Source organism: Tupaia chinensis, unplaced genomic scaffold, assembly GCF_000334495.1.
Source record: "Tupaia chinensis unplaced genomic scaffold, TupChi_1.0 Scaffold000373_2, whole genome shotgun sequence".
Lineage (NCBI taxonomy): Eukaryota > Metazoa > Chordata > Mammalia > Scandentia > Tupaiidae > Tupaia > Tupaia belangeri.
The window spans coordinates 34,517-48,008 of NW_006159871.1; the positions used below are offsets into that span (position 1 = coordinate 34,517).

Genomic DNA, 13,492 nt, shown 5'->3' on the forward strand with positions numbered 1-13,492 from the left:
ATAAATGAATCAATTGATGAACAAATGGATAAAAAATAATATATAAAAAATAAATAAAATAAACTTAGTGCATGAGATAGAACTTTTTCTTCCTTTTAGGTTATATCCTAAATCTGGAGACAGAGAGTTGAAAAGTAATACCTTAAATGAAATCGTAGCAGTATTAGATGTTAGAGTATTCTAAAATTGTTTCCTATAAGAGTAAAAACAGGCATTGCATGGTTCCCACAGAGTCTTTTGTTTGTTTAATTGACAATTTATTTGTGAAGTTCAGAAGATCATATTACCCTTATCTGTGTGTTGGCTGCTCTCTATCCTTGTTAAAGTTGCCAACTTTCACTTGAAAAGATTATTTTTCATGCTATGCTTGGGTAAGAAATTTTCATAGTTAATCACAAAGCACATTGGAGACTGCTTTGCTATATTGAGACCCTCTCAGTTATTCTAGATAAATAGTTACAAAAAGATGCTTATTGAATTAAATAAAACCACCATGTGATCCTAAGAGAAAAAGACTCTTTACAGGCATCCCTAAACCTCTGTATTATAAGACAGTATACCCTGCAGAGTGGGATGTCCTAGGTTTAAATTCTGCTTACATCTCATGGTCATGCTTACATCTCTTGGAAAAGTTACATAATCTCACTAACTTGGAGTTCTAGCATGTAAAATAATAATAAATATAATTCCTACCTCACAAAATTTCATGAATGCTAAATGGAACAGGAATACGACATCCTTTTCACAGTGTCTGGAAACTTGTAAATGCTTTTAAAATGTTGGCTGTCATTTTCATTATTGTTTAACTCAGAAATAGACATCATATCATTGTCCGAGGACAAGTCTAAAAGTCCAATTTGAAGATTGACTAAAGATTATTAATTTTACACAATTAGCCATGTCTCCTAATAGTAGCTCCTTTCTCTTTCCTTTCCTCATTTCTTCTCTCCTCCCTTCCTTCATCCTTCCTTCAACTGCCAAATTCCATTGTTGATTTATGACCTGCTTATTATGTCAATATGACACCTTAATCTCGTCTCATTCATTGGTTGCACAGAACTGGGTTATTTCTTCTAGTTTCTATTGACAGAGAATTTTGGTTGGTCAGGCATCTAGGGCTTCAGAAAATTAACTTTCCTCTCCGAATCTGAAATGAGGTATCATTGTTCCTAATATGGCTACCCCATGTGTAGTACATTATCCTATAATATGCTGGAAATACTTAGGTCTGAGTATAAAAAGCCATGCACCAACAGCTTTGTCTAGGCATGTGAAATTAATTTTTAAATATGTTAAACCAGGCTGGTTTTAATGATACTCCCCAGAGACAAATTAAGTTGAGAAAAAGTGAACATTTTATTTTGCTTAGCAATGGCAATCACATTTTTATTTATCAGAATAAAAAGTAATTATATGTTTTACACAATTGGGAGGGTTTCTGAATCAGCCCATGCCACGGTTGTTAAGGTGGCTAGAAGGCACAAGGTTGATTGCCCAGTCCTAGATTTGGCAGCTTGAGAAACACGCCAGTCATGTGTAAATATGTCCCAAAATCTGGAAGGAGGTAGAAATGGAGAAGGGATTGTGGTATGACCATTCTCCATGAGGGGCCTTTCTCATCCCCTCCCCACACAAGCATGCTCTGGCAGGGAAGAAAAAAAATAAGGAAGTCCAGCTACAAACACATCTGAGAAAGGGGCCTTTCTCATCCCCACCCCACACAAGCATGCTCTGGCGGGGAAGAAAAAAACTAAGGAAGTCCAGCTACAAACACATCTGAGAATTAAAATGAGCCATGACCTACCAACCTTGAGTCTAATTGAAGAGATGTCATTGAAGGAAGAGGGAAGCTAGTATAGTATTTACCCTAACTAAAAGGCAGTGATATCCCCTGAGAGATGCAAGCTAGTAGTTGTGTCCCAATGAGAAAGAGAAATGACATTTTGTGAGAAGGAGAGGACCAGGACCTAAGGCCACAGATGTAAGGCATGGTACTCTTTATTTTATTTTTTTCAAGGACAAGGAATCATTATTGTGATCCTCCTGCTTCATCCACCCAAGTCCCTGGGATTGGGGTGCATGCCAGCATGCCTGGCCTTTAGGTTGACTCAGTTGAACCCAGATCCCATGTGTTCCCATCTGTGAAGCGCAATGGCTTAGCAGCATGGTACTATTGCAGCTGAGCCCTCAGGGAGGAAATAAAAGTGATGCTTTACTCATTCTTTTACCTTGCTCTGGCCCCCCACAGCACTAATGACAGGCTAGATAGTAAAATATCCACAGTTCCAGGTAGAGTGAGTTGGTAGTGGTACCTACAGCACCAAAATGATCTGTGCTAAGGCTGACATCAAATAACAAGCAGGCTAGCGGCCAGCAGTTAACGTAATGGCTATGTCGCTGAACTCCCATGTAGTCGGCCGTGGTTTGAGTCTCCGACCAGGTGGCTTAAACTCACACTGGGAACGTGTACGTGAGTGCCCAAGATCCCAGGAGGAGAATGGAGGAGACGGGATTGCAGCGTGGCCATTCCCCCTGGGGGGGTGATTTCTCGCTTTCTGTCTCTCTCTCTCTGTCTTTCTGGTGAGCTCACACGCCCTATAGCAAAAACCTCTCCAAAAAGAAGAAAAAAAACAAGCAGGCTAGCCAGCCTTCAGTATTAGGCTGACATTAAATAACAAGCAGGCTAGCCAGCCCCCAGTATTCTCCAACCAACGCTTATATTCTGGGCTAGACAACAGAAACTGATGAGAATGAACGAGAATGAATGTCTCTTGGAAAATAAAAGTGGCTGGAGCAGAGGAAATGATAGAGTTCCTGTGGAGGATAACATTACCTATGATGGGGAAAATGGAAAAAGATGAAGCTTGGATTTCAAGGCGAAAGCTCTCTGCCCTGAGACGAACCTTAAATCCCAACTCCTAAACTCGTGAAGGTGGTAACAAACTTGTGGTGAGGTATTTCCTCCCCCAGCAGGACTACAGACAGGAAAGGAATGACAAATTGAGCCTCTTGGAGAAGAAGAATTCAAAGTCCTGAAAAACAAGAAATTTAAATAAGAATAATTAATATTCTTAAATATCTGAGAGAAGATACTGGAAACATTGGACAATGTGTAGGATAAAAAAAATCAGTGGAAGCTTCTTGGTATTAAAATGTAACTGCTGAAATATTGGGTTTTGGGACAAGTGATGATGCATTTTTGCATAGAAAAACATAATAAAAATATGTCATGATTTTGCTGACAACCCAATAAAATCAAATGCCTGCACTGAACACAGCAAATATACATATTAAAAACCAGTTAGTAGGCTGGAAGATTTAAACAAGGATCCCATCCAACGAATACAGGCTGAGAGAGAAAAAGATGAGATGTAAAATACATGACTAAAATGATGGCACATTTATCATTTATTTATTTATTTTTTAGAGAGATTTTTGCTATAAGGGAATGCATTATCCAGAGAGACAGAAAGCGAGACATCACTCCTCCCAGGGGTGATGGCCATGCCATAATCACTTTTCCTCCAGCCACCTCTTGGGATTGCTGGGTACACATGCACACGCACACAGTGTGAGTTTTAAGTCACCAAGTCCAGGACTCAAACCGTGGTTGACTACGTGGGAGTCCAGCAATGTAACCATTCCACCATCTGCTAGTCTCAATAGCACATTTCTAAAAGTAACCCGAGACAAGAACAAAAATAAATTGACGTAAATATTGGAACAAAATGATCAAGAATTTCTAATGAAAGAAAAGATGCAAGACTTCAAAATAAAATAGCTCATTGAATGCTATTTAAAAAAATCTGATCAAAATTTGAGAAGTATTTGCTGACCTTCTCTCAAGAAATAAGAATAATCTCTTTGACATTGGGCCTTTACAGGATTTCTTGAGAATAAGCAGTGATAATGTTTTCTAAGCATTCAAAAAAAAAAATTGAAAACAGAATTTTAAATCTGTCAAAAGCGGAATTTAAATGTTAAGGTTGAAACAAAAATATTTCAGACATAAATTACTGAAACACTCTAGCATAAGAAAACCGCCTTTAATATTAATCTTCAATGATCATACACCAACAGTAAAAGAAATGGACCTAGAAAAGAGCAACAAGATAAAAGAATTATGAATGAATAAGAAAGTAAACTTTATTGTTCTCTATATAATAATGATACCTTCCCTCCATAGCAAATCCGTGAAAATCCCAGAATAAAATGCAACAAGGCAATGTGGTTGCAAGAAAAGAGTATTAGGAGAGCACACTGAGTTACTCGCTTTACCAGATTTTACTCGTATTACCAGATCTAAAAGGAAAAGCTACACTAGTCTCAATAAGGGTAACCAGGAGAACAAAGATGGAAATACTAACTTTTGAAGCAGCCACAACAAAAGAATTGACGTAGCCATAAAACGGTAGGGGAAGAAAAAAAAATAGATAGATAGATAGATAGATTAATAAAAAACACAAAGCAAAATGGCAGAACAAAGTCTGAATAAAAATGATAGTTTCAACAAAAGTATAAAGTAACTGACAAAAAACATAGACTCTCGGGACCAGCAGTTAGCATAATGGCTATGTCGCTGGACTCCCATGTAGTCGATCGCGGTTCGCGTCCTGGACCCGGTTGTTTAAACTCACGCTGAGTGCGTGTGTGCACGTGCCCAAGATCCCGAGAGGAGAATGGAGGAGAAGGGATTGCGGCATGGCCATCCCCCCTGGGGGGTGATTTCTCGCTTTCTATCTCTCTATCTCTCTCTCTGTCTGGCGAGCGCACGCGCCCTATAGCAAAAACCTCTCAAAAAAAAAAGAAATAACCACCCTGTAGGGCCAGCCCCATCATTTCATGGTTAAGGGAACTCAATCCACATAAATGACTTATAAAAGATATATTATAAATAAAAAAATACACAAAGTAAAAAAGAAAAGATTAAATAAACATATGCCAAGCAAATCCAAAATTGTCATCTTTAAAATAGTAACAATATTGGGACTAGCAGTTGGTATGGTGGTTGGGGTGCTGGATTCCCACATGGCTGACTGTGGTTTAAATCCTGGACCTGGTGGCTTCCTTTCTCATCCCACCCCTGTGTCTCTCTGGTCAAATTAAATAGTAATAATAAATAAAATAATTATTTAAAAATAATATTAATATTAAAAATCAACAGTTCACATTCAAATAATTTAAGAGGAAGATCATATTCTGGTAAAAAAAAACTCTTAAACCAAATCAGGACCAGCAGAAAATGGTGTAATGGCTATGTTGCTGAACTCTCATGTAGTTGATCACAGTTCGAGTCCTGGACCAGGTGGCTTAAACTCATGCTAGGCGCGTGTGCATGCGTGGCCAAATCTCAAGATGAGAATGGAGGAAAAGGGATTGTGGTGTGGCCATCCTCCAGGGGGTGATTTCTCGCTTTCTGTCTCTCTGTCTTTCTGGTGAGCACACTCGTCCTATAGCAAAAACCTCTTCTCCATACCCCAAAAATAGATACAGCTAAAATATGTATATACACTACACATGCACCAATCTTAAATTAAAATATATAAAGATATAGCTGCAAAAGTTCATGAATAAAAATTTAAAAATGACATCATAGGATTCAAATATTTTCCCAACATTTATAGATTAAGTACGAAAAATAGGCAAAGCTATAGAAGATCTGAACAATATAATAAGTAAGTCTGAACTGATATTTATACATATAGCTTTACATTTAACAAGGGCATGCTATCCATTCTTCTGAGCCATAAGCATATTTATCTAGGTCACAAAGGAAGTCTTATAAATTCCAAAGAATCAACATCATACAGACTATGATGCAAACCATAATGCCACAAAATTAGAAATCAATAAGAAAAGAATAGCTAAAATAATCCCATATGTCTGTAAAGTAAAAAGCAGACTACTAAATTATCCTTGGGTTAAAAAGGCAGTTGCAATGTAAATTATAACAAACATAAAGCTTAATGACAATGAGACCGCCACGAATTAAAATTTATGTGAAAAAGGTAAAGTAATATTCAGAGGAAAATTTAGAGGTTTGAATATGTATGTGTGTGTGTGCATGTGTGTACATATCAGAAAGTAAAATGATTGTAAACAAATAAACTAAGAAGTTAGACAATGAATAACAGCATAAGCAAAAATAGAAACCAAAGAACAACAAAAACATAATAAAATAGAATAAAAATAAATGATTAAACTGAGGTTTAGCTTTATGAAAAAATAGATGAACACAAATAAGACAGATTAACACATATTGTAAAATTTAAAAGTACGTAGATTAGAAGCCAGAATATAACTAGAAATAAAACAAGTATTAAAGTAGTACTATGCATAAGCATACTCCTAACTAAGATAAATCATGTGAACTTGCTAAAATTTTAATATAAATTGATAAAGCAGGCTACTCAAAATATAAAATGTTAGCAGGCAATAACCACTATGAAATCAGAAATGGTAATTATTATCTGAAAAGTCATGATGTATTTTTTCTGTTTTTCTACACAAAAAGATGCATCATGACTTTCCTGAAGACCCAATAATATTTTCCCTAAAATAGTCACATAATCAACAAAGTTCACCAGAAAGTTTTTCAAGATACAGAGTTGGAGTCAGCCTGAGTGTACAATATTAGCGGGAAGGTGTGGAAGACAAATTGTTCTTCACTATTATCTGTTTTCCCTCCCTAGGAGAGAAACAAAAGTTCATAGAGTCTGAGGAAGCCAGGTAAGAAACAAAAAGCAGTCTGTATAGTTGGTTTCAGAGCTGAGCATATCACAATATAATTTTGTTGAGAAGCAGCTATTGCCTCCAGCACATTGGACATTTGACCCTACCACCGCTGACTTCTTGTTCTTTCTATTGCCACTAGGCTGTGAGACCTTTACTGATGACTTCCATATTTTCTCAAAATCTGTAGGTTGTTTCCTCATTCATTCAGGAATAAATGACAGTTGGCTAACATCCTCTTTGGCGGTCAGAAGAGAGGAAGGGGGTAGGATGTGCCTTCCTTCTCTTATCTCTATAGAGTAGAAGATAAAAACCGCTTTTCGTCAAGTCTCATGAGAAAGTACAGGTGTAGGAGACAGAAAATGGTAATGTCTAACTCCTGTTTCTTCTTGACAGCTCATTATTTACAAAAATAACTTACCCCATATTTATACTTCATAAACATGGTTTCTGACTATAATACAAGTATGTCTTGCACTAAAACCAAAACCACATTTATGTCTTTTCACAAAGTTATGAGTTACTGCCTTTGGCTCAGATTCTAAACAACTGAGTAATGTCAATTCCTCCTCAAATTCTATTGCTTTCTTGTTTGATAGTTTGCCAGTTAAAGACTAAATTGTATTCCCTATATAATACTGAGAGGATTTAGAAGAAATAAAATGGAAAATGACTAAAATATACAAATAAAAATATGTCATAGCAAGAAAAATAAGACTCTATTCACACAATTGAACTCCCCTTTTTTCTTAATTTGGTGGAAGGTGAACATGCTCCCCTGAGACAGAAAGAAAGAAAGCACCCACCATGGGGCACGGTCACATCATAATCCTTAATCCTCTATCTCTTCCCTCCTTTTGGGATTTTGGGCTCTTACATGTGCCCACTATGGTTTTGCAAGATGCAGAGTCCAGGACTCCAACTTTGGGGTTCTAGCCTCCTTAACACCAAGTCATGAACTGGTTCAATGGGAACCAATTTTTTAACAATCCTTCCTTATTAATTCAAATTTCTTTTTGCTTATGTCTGCAACCTTGACTTATTAGGTGTTCTTTGACTGTAGGGTCACCTAAAAACTCTCTCCTGACAGACATAAGATCTCATTGGTCCTGTCTCTGTAGAGTCACACTAGACATCTGTTAACCTTTATTATTGAATTTGACAACAGGAGGAAGAAATTTAGATGACCTGGATTCCTTCCTTTACAAAATACATTGTAGCAACCTTATTTCCCCTTGACTATAAGTTTTAATCATTTCAATTGACTTTGTAAATAAATTTCGAGGTAATAAATAATATCTAAGGTCTAAAGCTCTTTGTACAACATTCCGGACAAAATAGAGGTCCTTCTCTGGGGCCAGAAGGTGGCCTGGGGATTAAGGTATTGGATTCCCACATGACTGACTACAATTTAAGTCTCAGATCTGGCAGCTTGAGAAATCTTGCTGGATGCATGCGTGTGTACCCCAAAATCCCAAGAGAATGGAGAAGAAGTTGTGACCATCTGCCCTGAGGGATGATTTCTCACTTTCCCTCTCTCTATCTGTCTCTCTCTCTCTCTCTGATGAGCACATGTGCCCTATAGCAAAAACCTAAAGAGAAAAAAATCTGAAGGTACCTCTCTTGCTCTGGTCCCCTGGTCCCTAACCGAGTCTGAGTCTGGTAGTCATTCAGTTCATCCAGAATCTCTCACTCAATACAGGATGCATCTCCTTTATGACAATGATAATAATAATAATAATAGTAAAAGGCTTCTAAATATTGGGATTTTTTTCTTTTTTTGTGATTAGAATAAAACATAAAGACTTTCCTTCAGCATGAAGGATGTGTACTTATATATTTTCTATTTGGAAGACATTGTACTCTAATAATTTCTTGCCCCATGTTGTTGCATGTTTGTTTTTTAACAAGACACCTAGAGTATCTATTATTTCCTTTTATTTGAGGACTATAAACATGATACCATAATGTAGAATAGCATATTAACCCCTGAGGTAACCAGGGTCTCTGAACACTGAACAAAACTCTGAGCTAGAGAATTGGTTCAATCTGTATTCAAGATGGTAAAATTCTACAGATATTCTTCCTGTATAGAAAGCAAACTCTGCATGGTATTTATTTATTAAAATTTCCTTTTATTTATTCATAATAGATCACACGTGCATACACATGAAAGAGATAGAAAGGGAGAGAGAGAAGAGCACCCTCCAGGGGATCCAGTCATGCTGCAATTCCCTTCCTCTAAACCTCCATCCTTTCAGATCTTGGGTACTGGCAAATGTGTCTGGGTTATTTCAGGCTGACTAAGCCAGGGATTTGAACTATGTTCACCACCTAGTTTCTGTTTATTTTAATAGAACTTTCTTTTTATTAACAAATAGTTTCAAGAAAAAGTCATAATATCATAAATTGACAATAACCTGGTGGCATGCAAATTCTCCAGGATGGGAGAGACATGTTTGTTTTTGATGAACTTATTATTTATAAATTTACATACAATGAATTCTTATGACAGATGATTTCAACATGTATGTATAAATTGCCTTGACATGATTAATGATTTAAAACATGGGCTTTAAATTACATGAGTCAATTCAAGGTCAGTGGCTGGAGAACTATATGTTTTTTAAAAGAGAGATATAAACAGTCTTTAGGAAGCAACCCTATACCTATATACATTTGAAGTTCAATGACCAAAAACTTACTCCTAATGCATACCATTGAACAAGGATGTATAACATCCATCACAAGTCTATTTTTAAAAACAACATGTTTCCAAATTGTACATTTTACAAATAAACATCACAGTATCAATAACTAGAGATATCATCAGCATGAATTCCAAAATATGCTCCTAACTTTTACAGGGCATGTCTTAAGGCATCTGTTTAATTAATTAATTTTCAGGGATTTTGCTTTAGGGCGTGCACACTTACCTGAGAGAGACAGAAAGAGGGAAAAGTGAAAAATCACCCCCCAGGCAGTTGGTTACGCTACAATCCCTTCTCCTTCATTTTCCTCTTGGGATTTTAGACTTTAATGTACACACACATGGCATGAGGCATGATTTTCAAGTCGCTGGGTCTGGGAATGGACTCATGGTCAGTCCTGTGGATGTCTAGCACCTTAACCACTCTGTTGGCCTCTAAGGCGGGGGGTGGAGGGTTAAATTCTATTTTAATCTTGAGGCTTTATGAACTTTTTTTTGGTTTAATCAGATTTATGTCCTATTTTCATCTTCTTAATTGGCCCAGTCTCTCTTCTTGGCAAACTATTTTTCAGTTGTCCCCACCGGTATCTCCTAACCATTTCTTTTTTTTTTTTTTTAATTAATTAATTAATTAATTTGTAGAGAGATTTTTGCCATAAGTTGTGTACTCACCAGAGAGACAGGAAGTGAGAAATCACCCCCTGGGGGGCTGGCCATGCCACAATCCCTTTTTCCCCCATTGTCCTGTCAGGACTTTTTGGCACATACACACACTCCTGGCATGAGTTTTAAGCCGCTGGGTCTGGGACTTGAACTGTGGTCTAGTATATGGGAGTCCAGAGACATAACCATTATGATTTCTGTTAGTCTCTCTTCTAGTCATTTCTTCATCTAACACATTAAGCTCTATTTCATCTTCAGCTCATTTTTGTTAGCAAACAGCTGAACCATTGTTTTCTCCATTTCATGATTAAATATTGTGGGTGACTTTCTTCCATTGTGAAGATCTTCACATAAAGATAAATTCTTTTCTTCTATTATGAAACTCTTTTTTCTCTTTAAGCTTTGGCAAATCAGTGCTCATCACTTATGATTTTCTTTTCTTACTGTTCTAGTTGTTTCTTGGTTTCTGAATATAGTCTCCTTTGCTTGTGTAGCAAGTTCTAGGACTAACAAGTTCTAGGACATCTTGGTCTTGCACTCAGCTGCCATGCTGCTTCTAGGAGAGTACCACCTCAGGCCAGGCCTTGCTGCACACGCACGCTCAGGTTCTGGCTCCTTTTGAGTAGCACATTACCTCTGCACCACAGAATCAGTCCTGTCTAGTGTTCTTTGCTTGGCAGACTATAGAAAAATACCTATGACTTTCCTAAACTATGCTACTTTTCTGCTGTAATGGACTCATATCTGTTATTGTAGCTGCAGTTGAATCCAATACATCCATGTAAGTATATTTAATACCTGCTCCCCATTATGTGATATTGATTTATAATTGCTGATTTGATTGGGAGGAAGCTTTTTATTCTAGATGTCAAAATGTATGTATGAAAAAATGTATGTGTGTGTGTACACATAGTTAGATATAAATCAATATATGTACATATACATTAAGATATGTAATTTATATTTAATTTATATCTATATATACAGATATTTACAGAAAATGATGTGGATTCTGAAAATTTATTCAGGATTAGTGAAAATAAGCATGGGGTAAATGCTTTGTTCCACTGGACCTACAGGGCAACATAGACCAAAATCCATTTATTGATTGATCTTTATAAACTCTCCCTCTGACCAATAGACTGAAAAGTCATTCTAGGTCCCCATAAATTATTTAAGTTCAAAGTTACTGTCTCTTGAAACACTTGGGTAGATCCAATTTTTCACTGCACAGTTCAATGGGTAAAGAAACAGGAATTCTTCAAAAAATATAGGAGACACAATATACGCAGCTATGATTTTATTACAGGGTCCCTTTACAGGGCAAGGCTTTCAACCTGTTTTACATCATGGCACACATAGAATATAACATCTCTACAGTATGTCAGAGTAAATGAATTCAGAAGAGCTGTATGTGCTTGACCTGGAAGCTCTAGCTATCTATGTACCATCCATCTTTTGAGGACTGAGGGGAACAATATCTCAGCAATTTGTAACCTGTGCTTGGCACACAGACAGTGCTTTGTGGCCACCAATTAGAAAATTCTGCTCTGGGACCAGCAGTTAGTGTAATGGCTATGTCGCTGAACTCCCATGTAGTTGACCACGGTTCGAGTCCTGGACCCAGTGGCTTAAACTCACATTGAGTGTGTGTGCGTGCATGCCCAAGAGCCTGAGAGGAGAATGGAGAAGGGATTGCAGCGTGGCCATCCCCTCGGCGGTGTGATTTCTCACTTTCTGTCTCTCTGTCTCTGTCTGTCTGGCCTGGCGAGTACACGCGCCCTATAGCAAAAACCTCTCCAAAAAAAACGAAAGAAAATTCTGCTCTAAAATACTTGATCTACTCTCCATTCAGTTTCATAGATATGGAAATCAAGTGTCTAGATAATATTTTAGTGACTTATGCTGGACTTATGCTTAGCATTAGAATTTTTTAGGTCCAAAAAGTATTTTACTAGCTCTATTTCAGACATAACAACTCCATGTAAATTAGTCACACTCAAAAATGTAAAGAAAGAAAATTCTGCTCTAAAATACTTGATCTACTCTCCATTCAGTTTCATAGATATGGAAATCAAGTGTCTAGATAATATTTTAGTGACTTATGCTGGACTTATGCTTAGCATTAGAATTTTTTAGGTCCAAAAAGTATTTTACTAGCTCTATTTCAGACATAACAACTCCATGTAAATTAGTCACACTCAAAAATGTCTTCAGGTCAGTCAGTCCATTCTGATTGACATGCCAGACTTGGTATTTATTCTGGAAGCCATATGTATTTTGCTCTTGATGGTTACTATCTAGGACGCCAGGTGTAAATTTTACATACTTCCCTAGTATTAGCCTTCCCCTCCTACTAATCCCTGTCTCCCTCAAATGCCCTGCTATTCACTGTAATAGATCTCGCATGGCTGTAATTCCAACTTAAACAGAAATTTAGTGACCTACAGGATCAAAGTGTATGCTTGGATTTGGACTATATTAACCTTTTGGTAGCATTTATATGGTTTATTAGCTTCATCTTAGAAGACCTTTCGTATCTGTCCTATTTCTTGAAACAGTTAAGGATTTGATCTAATTTTTTTTCTTTCTCTTGTCTTATGCCATTGGAAACAGTCCCTTTATCTCAAATGTTGGAATTCTTCATGTTCTTCATATTCTTCTGTAATAGAAGCAATAGCTTCTCTGGAAAACCTGCACAAAACAGGTTAATAATGTAATCAAATTGGTGGTTTAAATGTAATTGAATTGGTGGTTTTAACTCAGTGTTCTATTCTATTCCATGACTAACAATATTTTTATTTCTCCTCAGCCTTAACTGAGCTTTCCTATTCTTCAGACAACTACCAATCTCCAACCCACAGTTCCTCCTCCATTGTCACCGTGGGATGTTGCTTATAACCCCAATTTCTGGTACTAGTTTCTATAATAGGCAGAATTCTTTTTACAAACAAAATAAAATAACTCTGCTAATCTAAGTAAAAGTTAATTACTGGCATGATGTCAAATGGCTTTAAAACATGGAAAATCAACCTTAGAAAGTTGACATGAACCAAGAGAGAACACAAAGCCATGATTACACCCCTTGAACATTTTGATTAGAGTGAGGATGTTGCACATAGATTGTATACTTCCAATTTTCTCTTGTCATTCATTTGATATGAATGACACTCCTACCATCCTTTTTTCTTTGGTTACCAGATGAGAAAGAGAAGTTGCTTTCTCTGTTTGGTTTCTTTAGAGCATTGATGGAACCTGTCTCCCAGCAAGATTCAGACAAGTCCACAAACATATAATGAAAGATGGAAGAATATATAATTATGGCACCATTATTTCTTCACTCCATATTGTACTATTTTATATATATATACATATATATATATATAT

The 13,492-nt window shown here is 36.8% G+C and overlaps 1 long non-coding RNA gene across 1 annotated transcript in view; it reads right to left on the reverse strand.

Moving 5' to 3' along the window:
- Nucleotides 1–2,602: 2,602 nt before the first annotated feature.
- Nucleotides 2,603–13,492, reverse strand: part of LOC114008713 (uncharacterized) — a 196,172-nt gene continuing 185,282 nt past the window's right edge. The window contains exon 3 of the long non-coding RNA XR_003550221.1: nucleotides 2,603–3,032. This is a non-coding gene — a long non-coding RNA (uncharacterized LOC114008713). The remainder of the gene's footprint in view (nucleotides 3,033–13,492) is intronic.